We start from the raw sequence: 16,285 nt of genomic DNA, 5'->3' as shown, positions 1-16,285 counted from the left end.
TGAAGCTATATGATGCTAAAAAGATAGTGAGAGACCGGAAAGCGTGGCGTGACATGGTCTATAGGGTCACGAAGAGTCGGACACGACTGAACGCCTGAACTGAACTGAACTGAAGCTAATTATTCAACTACGGAAGAGGAGTGCCTCGCTGTTGTGTGGACCGTCATGAAATGTCGTCCGTACTTATACAGTCGTCCGTTACGTGTCGTAAGCGACCATCACTCATTTTGTTGGCAGCCAAACCTAAAAGATCCATCGGGTTGGCTTGCTCGATGGAGCCTTCGGTTGGAAGAATTTGACGTTACTATCGCGCACAGGTCCAGCAAGAAACACAGTGATGCTGACTGTCTGTCCCGCGCCCCTACTTCCTACCACACGGAGGGCTCCGATGACGATTCCGATTTCCTCGGTGTTATCACGACGTCCACCTTAGCCCGAAAGCAGCGGGCCGATTCTGAACTTTTGCCCCTCATCGAATACCTCCAAGGAACCGAGTCATCTCCTCATCTCTTCAGGCGTGGACTGTCGTCATTTTGTTTGCGCGATGGTGTGCACTACAACAAAACTGCGGTCCAACAGAAACTGTTTATTTGGTAGTAGTACCCACCGCGCTTCATGACGAAGTTCTTCGTCCATGCTACGACGACCTTTCTTCCGGTCATCTCAATTTTTCTCGCGCATTGGCATGGAGACGCCAAAAGGTACTACTGGCCCAGGCTAGCTGCCGTTGTGCCCCCCTACATCCGTACTTGCCGTGAGTGCCAGCGGCGGAAGACACCGCCCATTAGACCAGCTGGGCTCCTGCAGCCTATCGATCCCCCGAAATTCCCATTTCAACAGGTCGGCATGGACTTACTGGACCCATCCCCGAAGTCCTCCATAGGTAACAGGTAAAAAGCGGTTGCCACTGACTACCTTAGCCGCTACTGTGAGACCAAGGTCATTCCCCGTGGTACCGTAAAGAAAGTTGCGCATTTCTTCATTCACAACATTGTACTCCGTCACGGCGCCCCAACAGTCGTCTTAACTCACAGGGGAACCTCGTTTACGTCCGCACTCACGAGCGAGGTGCTTCGACTCAGTGGCACCACCCGCCGCAACCCAACTACCTAGTATCCTCAAACTAATGGATAACTGAGCGGCTTAACAAGACAATTCCGTACATGATTTCTATATATATAGACGACGATCATTGGAACTGGGACCGAATTCTGTCGTACATCACGTTCACATACAACAATGCGCTCGAGAAAACTACACACTTCACTCCATTTCATTTGGTCCATCGACGCGAAGCTTTGACGTTGTTGGATGCCATGCTTCTTCCAGATTCTGCTCCCTCCACTGTCGTAGAGGCTAACCAGTTTATTCGTGAAGCAGGAGCCGCACGCCAACATGCCCGACAGCGAATTCAGCACCGACAAGTACACGACGCCCAGCGCTACAACCTGCGACCCCTAGAGGTGACTTACACACCCGGCAATCAAGTCTGGGTATGGAGCCCAATATTCTGGCGAGCGCGCTCTGAAAAGCTTCTGCGCCATTACTTTGGACCCTACGAGGTACTCCGCCGCCTCAGAGCGCTGAACTACGAGGTGCTACCACAAGGCACTGTCTGCTCCTCTCGGCATCAGAAGTCTGAAATAGTTCACGTCGCCAGAATGAAGCCGTATTACAATCGGTAAATCGTTTTACGGTCCAAACCAGAGGCAGAGACTCGCGTATAACTTGCCCCGCTTTTCTATGGTTCCCCTACGTGTGTGGCATCGGGTCGATGCCTCTTGGAAGGGGGGCAATGCCACACTGCTGCCCATCTTCAAGCGCCACGATGTGGCCGAATGTCTTGGCGCGTCGCTGAGCGTCGTCCTCGTCTGTCTCGAGCCTCGCTTTATTAAAAAAGTACAGCTCGGTTGTTCTTCTGTTTGCTACGTGTGTTGGTGACAATATGGAGAGCCATATGGCAGGCTGCTTGGCAAGAGGAAGGAAAGAAAAGATTTTTTTCTGTAAAGACTGTGTAAGGGGGAAGTGAATAATATAGCCATTTGGAACGTTTCTTCTAAGTTTTTTCTTTCCATCGGTGCTTAAAACGCTGACACTTTACTTAAAATGTTCTTGTTGACGAAAAGCAAACCTGTCTGCAAAATGTGCGGTTATGAGCTAGAACTAAATCACAATTTAATAGCCAGCAGATACCTTGAAGAACTGAGAAAATTAATTTATTGTATTTTAAACTCAACACATCCATCTGAACTAATTTTGTTTTAGATGAATTATCTCTTATTGATTTCTCACATGGCTTTGTTTTTTCTCAAGAACGTCTGTTAAGTCATCAATACGTAGCAACCAGTTATCAACTGCACAACCCTTTGCTTAGGCCTCCTTTGGCGCATTGATAGCCATAGTAGCTGATGCCCCATAAAGTTAATCAATAAGCTGAACAACCAAAAAAGCGTGATATCTCATTATGACTTCGGTTATGTGGGTAATTAAGCACACTGATACACCTAAATCACCGATTGTTCTAAAGTTTTTTCAAGAATTTATTGTTGAAATGCATAAACTACTTCGTGCCCTTTAGGCGAAGGACAGTGCACAATACCAGCCCTTGGAATAATCAACAAATTGTCCGGCTTGGCCGAAAGTTGAAATATGTAAGAAAGCAACTTAAGCGGCACCCGTCTACGGCCATTACAATCAAAATGGGCGATCTGCGCGTACTGTTGAAAGATAGCATCAAGAAGGCGAAAGCTCATTATCAAAATGTCTCTGAAAATGTTTCTGTGCTCGTCCCCAGAAAAGTTTTGGCGCCATTGCACCAAACAGGAAATATTTGCAAAGCATGTGCCTGAACAAGGTTGTCACAACTGACAAATCTGAGTTTGCAAATGCCCTCAACGATTATTTGTACTATGTTTTTACACGTGATGACGGCTTAAGACCCCGCTTCAACCTCTATGATGAAGTCCCGGCTGTTGGTGATGTACACACTTAAGAGGGAAGTGTACTTTCGCTGTTACTCAACTTAGACGCTTAGAAGTCGCCTGGTGTAGATGGAATACCGAACTGCTTTTTTATAAGGTACGCCGAATGGTGCGCAAAAGGTCTGACGCCCAGATTTAACAAATTTTCGGCATGCTCCGAACTCTCATCCGAGTCGAAGTATGCAAAATTTCCCCTATTCCGAAAATTTCCGACCAGTCGCAACCCACATCCCTTAGGCCCATTTCACTTTTGTGCACTTGTGCGAAAACCCTGGAGCATATACTTTCCAAACACATCTCAGTTTTTCTTAACAATAAAAAAAATTCATAGGCGTCAGCACGGTTTTCGTAAAGGTCTATCCACTGTAGCTCAGCTACTTGAAACTATTCATGACTTCGCTGCAGCCTTAGATAATCATAATCAGATTAACATTATTTTTTTAGACTTCAAAAAAGTTTTCGATCGCGTATCTCGTTGTAAACTGCTATTGAAGCTAAAATCTTTACTGAAAAATGATACCTTGCCAGCATGCATAGAAGCTTATCTGTCCTATCGTCATCACAATGTTAAGGTTAGAAATGTATCCTCTAGACCTGTTTTCGTTGAGTGAGGAATCCCTCTGGGATCGTTACTTGGACCACTCTTCTTTTTGATTTTTAATAATGGCATGGCTTGTGAAATCGCTGTAAAAATCAAACCTTTCGCAGATGACTGTGTGATTACCACGAAATCTGTAGTTTGGAAGATCAGGTAAATTTAAACACATCTCTGGCCGAAATACAAGAATGGTGCACTACACGGCAAATGGCTATAAATCACAAAAAAGCAGTCGCAATGACAGTCACTCGCAAAAAACAACATTTGTACTTTATATATTGTCTTGGAAACAATGCCTTAGCTACAGTGTCGTTATAAACATCTTGGAACGAACACGTAGGATGGAACGAACACGTAGGATACGTTAAAAAAAGTAATGAAAGGGCTCGGTTATCTGAGGACACTGGCAAAATCAACCCGCGACATAAAACATTTGGCTTAAAAAACGTACATTAGACCCATGCTGGAATACGCTGCCGCTATTTGGGACCCCTACAAAAAAACTATGATCATTAAACTAAAAAAGTACAATGTAAATCAGGAAGATTCATTTACAACTCATATAACTAGCTCACATCTCCATCCCAACTCTTAGTAGGTGCCAACTTGGAAAGCCTGGCCTCAAGATGCCACCGGGAAAGAATTAAGCTTTTTTTACTCGTTTTATAATGACCAGTTGGAAATTGATAAAACGCTTTACATTGAAACCACTAACCCACGCATAACACGTTCCTATCACGCTAAAAAGGTCAAAGAATACTCATTTAAAACCAACATTTTTAAAGAATCATTCTTTCCTAGAACGACTCGCCAGTGGAATACCCTACCTGCTGATGTTGCCCAACGCACAAGTGTATCTTCGTTTTGTCACGCGCTGTCCTGAGCATTAGAACGCATTTGCTGCATTGTACTCAAATCGTGGCGTCGGGTTAGTAGCATTTGAGCTTTTTGTTGCAACACGTTTCGCTTTACATTCTTTTTTTCTATTTTTAAATTTGCCGGTTTAGCGTTGACTAGTATTTATGACGATTAGTTACGGTTCCCTGATTTTTTTTGTTTTTATTCTCTTCTTTGATACTATGTATGCATTGTATGCCTGCTCCTGCCTTAAGGCTGACCCTCAGGCTGGCAGTATGGTTTTAATTATATAAAATACAATGTTGCTTTGTGCGGTCCCACTAGATGTGTTCAGTTTGCACCCGACGTGTCCTATGTGTAATTCAAGCATTTTCTGATATTTACTTTCCATACGTGAACTGAATCAAGATAAAGAAATCATATTTGATACAAGTGGCAGCGTCTTTTATTTCATATCATGTATGTTGCATGCATTTCACACGCGACATCCCGTTTAACATGACCATTTTGTTATGGTTGAACTTTCCTCGTGAACTCAAGCGGTTGTGACTTCATGAAAGTTGCAGAGCGGCATTTTCCAGGATGATGCTATAGAACTTATGTTGTTCAGACACTCAGAGCACAATGGTAAACAAATTACTTGGCATATCGGCGACCTTTCGATAAGAATGTTCAGAGTTTACACGCATCAGTGCATAGAAAACAAGTGCTAACAAAGAAGCCATTAAAAAACAAGAAAATGAGAGTTACGCCGAGTAGGCAAGGGCAGCAGTCTACTGCGAAACGTAAATGTAAGTAAATACATGCAATATTTTTTAATGTAAAAGGAGAAGGCGAAACGTAACTCGAAGGTTGCGCAGACTCATGCTGGCAAGAGTGGACGTGTGATGGCATTCAGAATGGATTAAATTAAGCCGAAGTTTATCTAGACTAATCATGGATATTCAGGTGGTCTAGCAACGTTACGTCTCTACTAGTCTTGCTCCACCGCGTATTTGATGGTAATATGGGCTTAAGTGCCACTTTGCTTTTAGAGACAAAGACAACGAAAACTTAAACGCACCGTAAAGGGCCACCAGATTACCCAGCGAACAAACATAATACCTGGAGTGTACAGTGTTTTTAGCACCATGACTTTTAGATGACTTTTGGATGACTGGTATGGCTTCACTGTCGATGAGCTGGGAAGATTGCTGATATATGTAGCGCGTAATCGAATTTGTGAAAAATCTGTTTGAGCATGCAACGTCTCTTTTGAAGATTAATGAGGTTCGCACGTGGTTTAGCTGCAGTGACGTTTATGTTTTTTATTTTTTTTATTTATTCATACTCTTGGCCAGAGGCCGTTGCAGGATGGTTACAAAAAACGTTACAAAATAGCCATACTGTATGCTTAAAGCAGGTAACACAACATGAATATTCAAGAAATGGCACAACTACAAAGCAAGAAAAAAGAGAAATTCATCAGGATGTCACCTTTCTACAGCTGAAATAGTAGTCCAAAAAGCTAAACCTGGCAGCGCGATTCTGAAAAGTTTCAAAGGTGTTTGCAAGATTAGATTTATATGGGGTCCCACACTGAGCATGCCTATTCTAATTTAGGCCAGACGAAAGTGAGATAAGTGAATGTATTTCACAGATGAAGAAGTTAGTCTTAGGTATCGACGGAGGCAATCAAGAGTGCGACTGGCCCAACTAATAATGTTCAATATGCGTTCATACCAACTTAGTGTATCAGAAAAGGTGACGCCATGGTACTTGTAAAACTTAAACGTAATAGATAAGAGCCGCAAATGTATTGAATAGATGTCTGATAGTTTTTCCGGCGCTGAAAAGAGAGCAATCACGTTTTGTTAGCGTTTACTTTTATTTAACTTTTTTCGAACCAAATTTCAATTCGTTTAATACCATCTTGTAAAATGCTAGAGTTAGTACTGCTATGGATGTGGCGATAAATTACAGAATTATCTACAGACACGCGAATGTTAGGAGTTTTATTAGTGCACAGGTCATTAATATAAATTAGAAAGAGCAACAGTCCGAGCACTGCACCTTGGGAGAATCAGGAGATGACTGAAGAGCAAGATGAAGGGATTTTGTTAACATACAGAAACTGTTTCCCGTTTTGAACAAAATTACATTCCCACTGTATTACAAGAGGAATAATCTATAATCTTGAAAGTTTAAGAACTTCTCCTGAAGAGTTCAAGTTTAAATTTTATCTTTCATGCGGAACTTGGACGAATGTGTCTTCAAAATCAAAGCAGAGAGCACTACCAGTACGTTCAAATCTAGTTTACAGCTTATGTCATCTATAAATGAAGCTAGTTGAGTATCGCATGAGAGGTCTTCGCGAAAGCAATGTTAGGATTGAAAACATTTACATATTGTTACGGACGACAAGGAAGAAGAAGCGGGCAGTGGCGCGGGAAGGAGCGCTCGCGCTAGGCCCGCGAACATTCTTTAAACGTCATCTACCATCGCCATCGGTCATGCTCTGTCTCCTGTCTTCATCGGCTTGCCGCATCGTAACATTTGGTTGGAGGTGCGGTGTACGACGTCCCCATCCTCGCCTTGCAGCATCGAGGCCATCTTCAAGCCGGGACCATCACCGAGGGCCCAGGGACATCGCCGAGCAGCTTCACCCCAGCCCTTCAAGCCCAGACCTGAACAACTACCCCCGCCCAGCCCCCAACCTGGACCTGAAGACAAGGAGAACCGACATACGAATCAGAACCGAGACGAAGGAACCGATGGACACGAACACGCAACCCCCGCCCAAGCTGCCCGACGTGACCTCGAGCCATCTGTCCCATGGACTCTGGTGACGGATGGTTGACAGCTCCAAGGGAGGCGGATCACCCACGCATCGTACCGGCAAGCCGTTCTATTCTTCCTTCTTCCTCTACTTCTTCAAGCATCCAGACACGCCCATCATCATGCCATAAAATTATTAACATCGCTAAACTTCCTCGTCCACGATCGGAACGATCGCTCGGTGGCCCCGGGTCATGTTACGGACGACAAGGAAGAAGAAGCGGGCAGTGGCGAGGGAAGGAGCGCTCGCGCTAGGCCCGCGAACACTCATTAAACGTCATCTACCATCGCCATCGGTCATGTTCCGTCTCCTGTCTTTATCGGCTTGCCGCATCGTAACAATATATTATACTATGTGAGGGTGCAGTACGTTTTACATTATATTTTGAGCAATCAGTTAGTGAGTTAAGATAACTGCAATACAAAGATGAAGGGCCTTTTTTGGAGCTGGAACTACTTTGCCCACCTTCTATTCTTTTAACACCACTCCTAATGACAACGAATGCATGAAAATAAGGCATAGAATCACCCTCACAATGTCGTTTGTAAAATTTGGTACCTTTATGTTGATTGCATTAGGACGTTAGTTTACATGATTCAATAATTTTCCCAACATCACAGTGTTTAAAATGATACTTAACATGACCACGCGGCTGTAAAGAGAAAACTCTGGTAAATTGTGAAACAGCTCTTAAGTAAATAACAACTAAAATGTGCGGTTAAGTTCTTCGCCACTTTAGCTCTGAGGAATCGGGCCGTTTAGGTGGTCGCTCAGTTGTAACGGCTGTGAGTGCCTTTGGTTAATTACAATTCAGAATCTTTTAACAGTACTTTTTATCATATTAGGAAAAACTTCAAAAAATAATGGCCATTTTTGATTAGCGAGAGATAAGTACCGGTTTTCTGCGGCGTAATTCGTCTATACATTGTCTCCTATTCAGTTTTGTGTCCCATCATATCTTCAGGAGGATCAAACTTGTACTGCATTATGTAATACTTTTCCCAAGTGCATTTCATGTTATTTCGTTCAGCAAAACTAAACCTTTTTCGTTTTGTTGTGAAGACATTGGAGCGCATGATTTAATCACGGCGATAACGTTTTTCTGTGACAGTGATAGTGAGGATGTGTGTTAGTAATAAATCATGTATTTTGTTGTTTAAATGCAACCAGGTAGTTTTGACTGAGCGTTTTGCAAAGTGTGGTAGGAAGCAGATCAAAAATTTTGCTAGTGCAAGGTTAAGCTTAAAACAATTGCCTTTATCCTGTAGTGCTAATTTTTTAGCGATTTTCAATGGACGCTTCCAGTTACAAATTAAAGAACCGTGAATAACAAAGTGATCGCTATGACGACGAATATGTTACAGGAGAGAGCATATATGCAGATGAGCTGTAAATATAACTTCAAGCCTGTAAGGTGAATAACTCCCACACCGTGGTGATTCTAATACTGTTTCCATTAATCCAAAATTAAGGCTCCTGTCAATGAAATCGCTTTCACTGTTGTTTGTCATGAGGCGTGTAGCCAGATTTAACTATTTGATGGAGGAAATGTCTTTTGCCACCAAAACAGAATGGGCGATTGATGGTAGTTGCAAGCACAGAACGAAGCATATTTTCGAAATCTGAAACAAAACGAGCACTTGCGTCTGGAGGGCGATAAAAACACCCATTTGTATGGGAGGATAAGAAGCCTTGTTGATAACAGATGAATTTTGACAGTAAAGAAGTTTCAAATTACATGCACTGAAGGCTTCTAGGGGCAGCTGTTAGTACGCCACCACCACGTTGGATATTTATGCCCGGGCGAAAGACATTTAAATCAGAAGAAAGGAACAAAACTTCTAGTCGGTAATAGAAGAACCTAGCCATGTTTCTGTGAGAATACAGAGGTTAGTTTCGATGCTGTTAATTAAACTTTGAAGTTAGTTGTTGTTTTTGGTGTGCAGAAGGTAACAAATAAAGCGCAAGAATTTAACATATGCCGTCTCACTCCAGTGCAAGGGTATCACAGATTATTATGTCTCTGTTTGCCTGCTTTCAGTTGTGGCTTCTGCAGACAGGCTACTTGCATATTTTTTACTCTAGCACTACTAGCCAGGTCCTTGCAAATGGTGCATGCAGGTGAATAATAAAACGACTAGACGCTTTAATATTGCAGGCATCAACAAAGTAAACATTCGCCACGACTGAGATTTCAGCCCAAGCCGACGCAAGCAAGTCAGCCTTGCTGCCATCATAGACCCGTTAACATATTTAATAAAGATAAACATTGTCTCTAGCCCCAGAAGCTCATACAACTTAGGCCTCCATGACCAACGTCAGGAATCTTCAGTTCTCTGTGGAGAAGTGCTCTTCAGTATGTATGATCGTCAAGTAATTTTCTTGATTCTTTCTGAGTTCAGAGCACAATAATGAAAATTGCTGCATTGAATCTTGACGGATTCATGGTTCCAAGGAAGTGCTGAATGCGTCGAGAAGTGTGCATCTATATTTTTACTTTTTTGATTCGTTACAATAATTAAAAATGCAGGCTTTTATTAAAGAAGACATGGATGTATTCTCCGAAATATGAAGTAAACGTCTGCTCTTAGACTGCACATATCATCGCTGCGTTCGGTTTTCTACAACGCTGCCGTTTTTTTGCAGATTTGACATAGAGAATTTCATGGCATTTGATGTAAAGTGCAAGGCCTAAACAATACTCCAGATTTGAAATGACTGTAGCTAAGGAAAAAAACCTCTGTTACAAAAAATATCTCGCTATGAACTTTAGTGAAAAAGGGCACTGAGTTGAACAATATGTTAGTAAAGCTGTCATAGGCCTTCCGACTTTTATCTAACCACTGGTCCTTTTCCAGACATTTTCCAGATTATATTTAGCTTATCGAGCAATAACGGGTACATAATTTCGAACCTTCCCTTATATAAATATTGTTGACTTGCGGCTCATCAGATATCCGTTGTCTGCAGCTCATCGTCATGATCGGAGCAGTGCTATATCTTGTCGTGTTTGTCGTCGTTTCGAGCGCACATGATTTTGAAGGATACTTTCAAAAAAGTGTGCTCCCACCTATTTATTTACTTCTATTCTTTAGCCAAAGTAATGATATAAGTATGTTTTGCCTATGTTAATATTTATAGAAGGTTGTTGATTCCACTGTTTATTATATTTACGAGTACTATACTCCAAGAGAACGGTTAACCAGTATATCAGACCGAGTTACTCATATCATCTAATCTATATTGCAGAGTGCAAAATGGTACAAGAACCTGTGAAATCTGCGGTGATAGTACGCCATATGGCTTGTGTGCTGGCAGCATATAGCCTTGCGGCATCGCGTTATTTCAGCTACGCGTGAAATGTGGTATCTGTGCATGATTACTGAAAGGTGGTTACAGAGTCTGTCTTTAAATATATTCAACCACCCCCGATACTCGCAATGGTGCCTGCATTATATGTCTCTGTCGTGGACCACGTGATGACAGACCGTCAACAGGAAGGTTATTCAACGGTCTCTTTTGTGCTTTTTACATTTACCAGGCAGTTGCAATGGCGACAAAGTATGGTAAGGGGCTCGCCGTATACAGAGCACAAGGGTAAAGCAACTTAAACTGGCTTAGAGATTTTTATATTGCGATACAATTTTTCTCTTGAAATGAGTAAAATACGCCGATACTTCAAGTCATCTAATGAAAATTGCGCGCGTAGTGTAGTAGTAGTGGATCGTCTCGCGGACAACTAGAAACGTGCGCTATAGCCTGAAAAGTGGAGCTGAAGTTTCAGATTACTGAGTAGGGGTTGTGGTGTGCTGATAGCCGTCATCAGTGACATTGCTAATAAGCACCGCCGCTCTGAGAAGCTGGTCCTTTCTTTGGCTCCGCCTATGACACTTCATACAGTGTTCTACCGACCACTTTCACTTTGTGTGGCCATGATTAATAAGGTGAAAGCCTTTAACCGCTAATACTCTCGGCCATGATTCTGTCACACATTTCTATCACACCATACCCAATCTGATGTCACAGCGGGTTAGGCGGCAATTTCGAAAATTTAATCAGCGGGGGTCTGATCAAAGAAATGATGACGTCATCGACGTAACTGTCAAATTTAATATTTATAACGAATATTACTGAGTGCTTTACCAGAGAATACGGGAATATAACCCTTGGTAAGCTGCGTGAAGAACCACGCCCGAAAATAGCCAGTCTGTCCCCACAAGCGAGCTCGAGCAGAGAAGCGATACTTCGTCGTTCGCATTCTCGTCTTCTTGGTATAGTCAAGGAGCGAGATCTTAGCTGAAGTCACCAAGCAGAAGTCACACAGCGGTAGCGAGCTAAATCAGCCCAGTGGCTCAACGTCCCACCTTCGGCTTCTTCGTCTGGCGGAGCCAAGCGCACGCAATAAGCCCAAATCGACGACGAGGATTGCACCGCGTCATTGGCCCCGTGGGTAAATAAGCATTGTTCCAATGCAGGGAGGTGGTGCTTGAGAGAGAAAAAAACACGGAAGGCAGTCGCTGGGCTCACATACGTGCACACACACAAACACAAATTTCAATTGTTTCGGTCGTAATAGGGTTTCAGGCTGACCACGTGGATTACCTCAGGGAGCACGGAACATCGAAACTTTTGGAAGCCATCCAGACCGACCTCATAATTCAGGTTCCCAACTGATCGTCGCACCTTGTGGTGGACGAACGTATGCAGTGGACTCCTGGTGCTGACTTGAAGGTACACAGGCATGATGAGCAACTGCGGCGTAGGTCATGGCTTGTGGTGGGACCGTTTGGAAAGAAGGGGGTGGACTGAGAGCCTGGTTGACCTCTTCCTGAATAATATGCGATAGGGAGATTTGTGGTGGACGGCGCAGAAGTATCTACCTGCATGATCAAGGGTGACTGCGATGTCGCCGATGGTGATGTAGAAGCATGTCGTAGTGTTCTCACAGCATGGCGGAATTGCAGAGGGGAAAACTCTGACTCAAGGCCTCGAAGCTGTCGCCTACCCTGATGAATTGGCGCGATGTGAGGCTAGGATATCCCTGCGGGCTGGAGTCTCGGCTACTTGGTGGTGAGGTCCGGACTATTGGTTACTTTTCCCAGCACCTACAACAGATGTCACGGAGCCAGGTCTTAGCAGAAGTCACACAGTGGTAGCGAGCTAGGTCACACTTGCGGCTCAGCTGTGTTAACGGCCAGATCGATATATAACGCGGATGTCAAATTCCTAAACTCAGAGAGCCCATCGTGCTAGGCGGCCGGACGGGCCTTTATGAGAGTACAGCCAACATAACGCGTGGCGGTCCATGACGAAGTCAAACTGGGGACCCTAAAAGTAAGGCTGGAATTTTGTCAGTGCCCGCACAATGGCGAAGCACTCCTTTTCCGTAACTGAGTAGTTGCATTCAGGTTTGAAGAGGACACGACCTGCATTTGCGACGACGTATACTTCAAAGCAATTTTTCCGTCGAGCCAAGACATCTCCGAGGCCTACGCCACTCGCATCAATATAGACCTCAAGGGCTGTTGTAGGGTAATAGTGACGAAGGATTGGTGGCGAATTCAAACGATGGCGCAATGTGGTGAACGCTTCATTGCACTCGGCAGTTAAGTCACTGTTTGGCCATAGCAGCAAAATTGCTTAAGCAGCGCCGAAAATACGAGCAGAGACCTATGAAGATTCGACATTGCTTAAGAAAGACCGATATAGGAAACTCCGCCAATGCCCCACAGCTTGGCCGGATCAGGGCGAACACCTTCCTTAGAGATGATATGGTCCGAAAAGATCAACTTCCAGGCACCGCAGTGACACATGTTGAAATTCAGTTGTAAGCCGGTGTCAGTAAGACAAACCAAAACTTGCCGCAAGCGCTCTATGTGCGTGATGAAGTCAATGGAAAAAACAATGTTGTCCAAGCAGCAGAAGATGTGCCACTTGAACTTCAGCAAGATCTTATCCTATTGAATGTGGCAGGCGCGTTGCACTGACCGAACAGCATCAAATTTAAGTATAGAGACCATCCGGCGTAACAAATGTGGTCTTTTCTCTGTCAGAGGGGGCCATTGGCACTTGCCCATAACCGGGGCGTAAATCAAGAGACGAATAGTACTCGGCAGCTTGGAGGAAATCAAGAGCGTAGTCTATACGCGGAAAGGGTAATTGTCCTTGTGGCTACTTTTATTGAGGCGCTGGTAATCGATACAGAAGCGAATCGAACGATTTTTCTTATTTACTAGCACCACTAGTGAATACCACCTGAGAGGGATGGATTACACCACGTCGTAGCATGTCATCAACTTGTTCATTAATTACGCGACGTTCTGCCGCTGACAAATGACAGGGTCGCTGTCAAAAATGTCAGTAAGAACCGGTGTGAATGTGATGCGTGACTGTGGAACTATGTCCGAGAGGTGTGTGTGTGCGGCGTCGAAAGCGGAGAGAAACGTCTGTAAAAGAGCCTCAAACTGCGTCCGGTAGGTGGAAGGAAATGAGTCATCGATGACGGTTTTGAAGAAGTCATCTAGCAACGAATCAGGCGTCGGAGTGCACTGCAAAGTATCGATGTAGTTACTCGGTGGCTTCCAGGTAGGAGAAAGGTGGCTTGGTTGAATAGAACCGGGTGATTCACCACGTAGTAGAGTAAGCGGGCGCGGAGACGGATTGGGGATGAGTAGCTGCGTGAAGCCACCGTGAACATCGAGAAAAGCAGGCGGCAGCAGCAGGTGCTTGCGGTGGATGAAGGATGCAGACGGCGCAAATAAAACAGTAGCGGCCGACACGGCAAACGCTAAATAGGCACAAGGGCACAAGCCTCTGGTGCTACATCGACGTGTTCAGCAATGGTTAGCTTTTCAGGACATGCCGAACGATTGCCATCGGGCAGTGCGTCACACAGGGCAAAACCTTCCACCTCAGCTCGGGTGTAATAAATCAGGGTGCTTTTTGTACAACAAATCCCATCTGAGGATAACGTCGTGAGAACAAGACAAGACTATGAACCCAACGCTGTACAAAAGACCTTCAATGACGACAGGTGCTGTAAATGCTGCTAAAGGTGCATTTCTCTCTTCGCTAGCAGTGCGGAGCGAAAAACCGTGAAATGACGTCGTAACTTTGCGTAATCGTGGGCAGAGTCATTCATGAATAATTGAAATTGCAGGAACTGTATCGGCCAGCGCAGATATAGGCACACTATCCATAGAGATCACTATAACGTTCGTGGTGAAAATATGAGGCCTTGAACTTTTCGCAAAGTACGTCGATATTGCTTCAGGAACCGTAGAACTTAGTCTCCCTCTTCAGCAGGTGTAGGTCGACGGCGCATTGATGACAGTGAACAGCGACGTGGAGACAGAACGTTGTCGGGAGTGTGCGGCAGCCGAGTTGCAGGGCGGCAGGGAATCCTCATCTCACTCAAGTGTAAAGTTGTTTTTCTGATTGCTTTAACAGGTGCATAAGCTGCACGACAAACAAATTAGAACACAGCCAGTCTAGGCACACAAGCGAGCTCGAGCAGCGCAGCAGAACTTCGTCGTTCTCATCCTCGTCTTGACATCCTCTCATAGTTTACCACTATACTGATGATACCACAACAATAATTCGTAATTTATTCAACGTTGTCACCATCATCAACAGCAATATACTCACTGCAGGGCGAAGGCCTTTCCCATATTTCTTCAATTAATCCGGTTCTGTACTAGCCGCATCCACATGAACCCTGCGAACGTCGTAACCTCATCCGCCCTCCTAATTTTCTGCCGCTCCTTGATACGCTTTCCTTGCCTTGTAGTACAGCTTGTTACCCTTACAGACCATCTGGTATCCTCTCTTCGCACTACATGTCCTGCCAGGCCGTTTCGTCTTGATTCCTATTAAGGTGCAAGCACCTTGAGTTATTTCTCTGAACCACTCTGCATGTTTCCTATCATTTATTTATTTATACTCTTAAAGGCCCCGGGTGGGGCATTACATAAACACATAAAGATAACAATTGTTCATGATCTAAACATAGGTACAAAAATGCTGAAATACAACTATTCAAAAGAGGAAGGCACTGCAAATAAAAAGGAAGGGGAAACAATCGGTTATGAAGCGAAATGACATGTCACGCGCTTATTAAATCTAGTCGGGTCACGTTCAGTTACAATGAGTTCGGGGAGCTGGTTCCGTTCTTCAATTGCGGCTGGTAGAAAGGACCTATTAAAGACAACGGTAGATCCATGTAAGCGCTGGATGCTCATGAAATTGAACAGACGAGATGGTGTGCGCAATGGTGGAAGTAACAGAGCATCACGGAGATGGTAGAAGTTGTGGTACAGGTTATGGAACAGGCATAGGCGAGAAAAGCTGCGTCTTAGGGCTAAAGGGCTCATACCGAGAGGTTTCTTAAAATTGCTGATGCTGAAACGATAGCCATAATTTGAGATATAAAACGGGCAGCGCGATTCTGCATCTCTTAACATTACCCCTAACATTTTTTTTCATAGCCCCTCGCATGATCCATACCTTAAGTAGAGCCCTTTTCGTTAGCCTCCACGTTTCAGCCTCATAGGTGAGTACAGGTACTATGCGACTGTTGTAGACTCTCCTCTTGAGCGATACCAGTAAGCTGCTAGTCATAATGTGCGAGTAGGTGCCAAATGCAATCCATCCCAATCTTATTCTCCTTGTTATTTCCTTTGCATGGTCCGTATCTGCGGTTACTACCTGCCTTGAGTAGACATAATCGCTTACTACTTCCAGTGCTTCGCTACCTAAAGTAAACTGCTGTTCCTAATTATTATTAAAATTATTTAACAGTGTGATTATAAATATTCTACCTGCACCGGGAACTGAACCTCCCTTCTTTGGACCCTCAGCCGAGAGCTTTACAAGCTGTGCTATGCACAGGATCGTGAAACGCAGATCCTTATTCTCCTTGTCTATTTTCCGAATGATAGGAGGGATGACAATGACACCGCAGTTATTAATAATGACAATAATGACATTATCGATAATACTGACAACGCATTAGGGTGATAATAATAATGA

Source organism: Amblyomma maculatum, chromosome 11 (assembly GCF_055883805.1).
Source record: "Amblyomma maculatum isolate TAMU_Amacu chromosome 11, ASM5588380v1, whole genome shotgun sequence".
NCBI lineage: Eukaryota > Metazoa > Arthropoda > Arachnida > Ixodida > Ixodidae > Amblyomma > Amblyomma maculatum.
The sequence above is the reverse complement of the archived record's forward strand: the minus strand, read 5'-3'. Positions refer to the sequence as shown.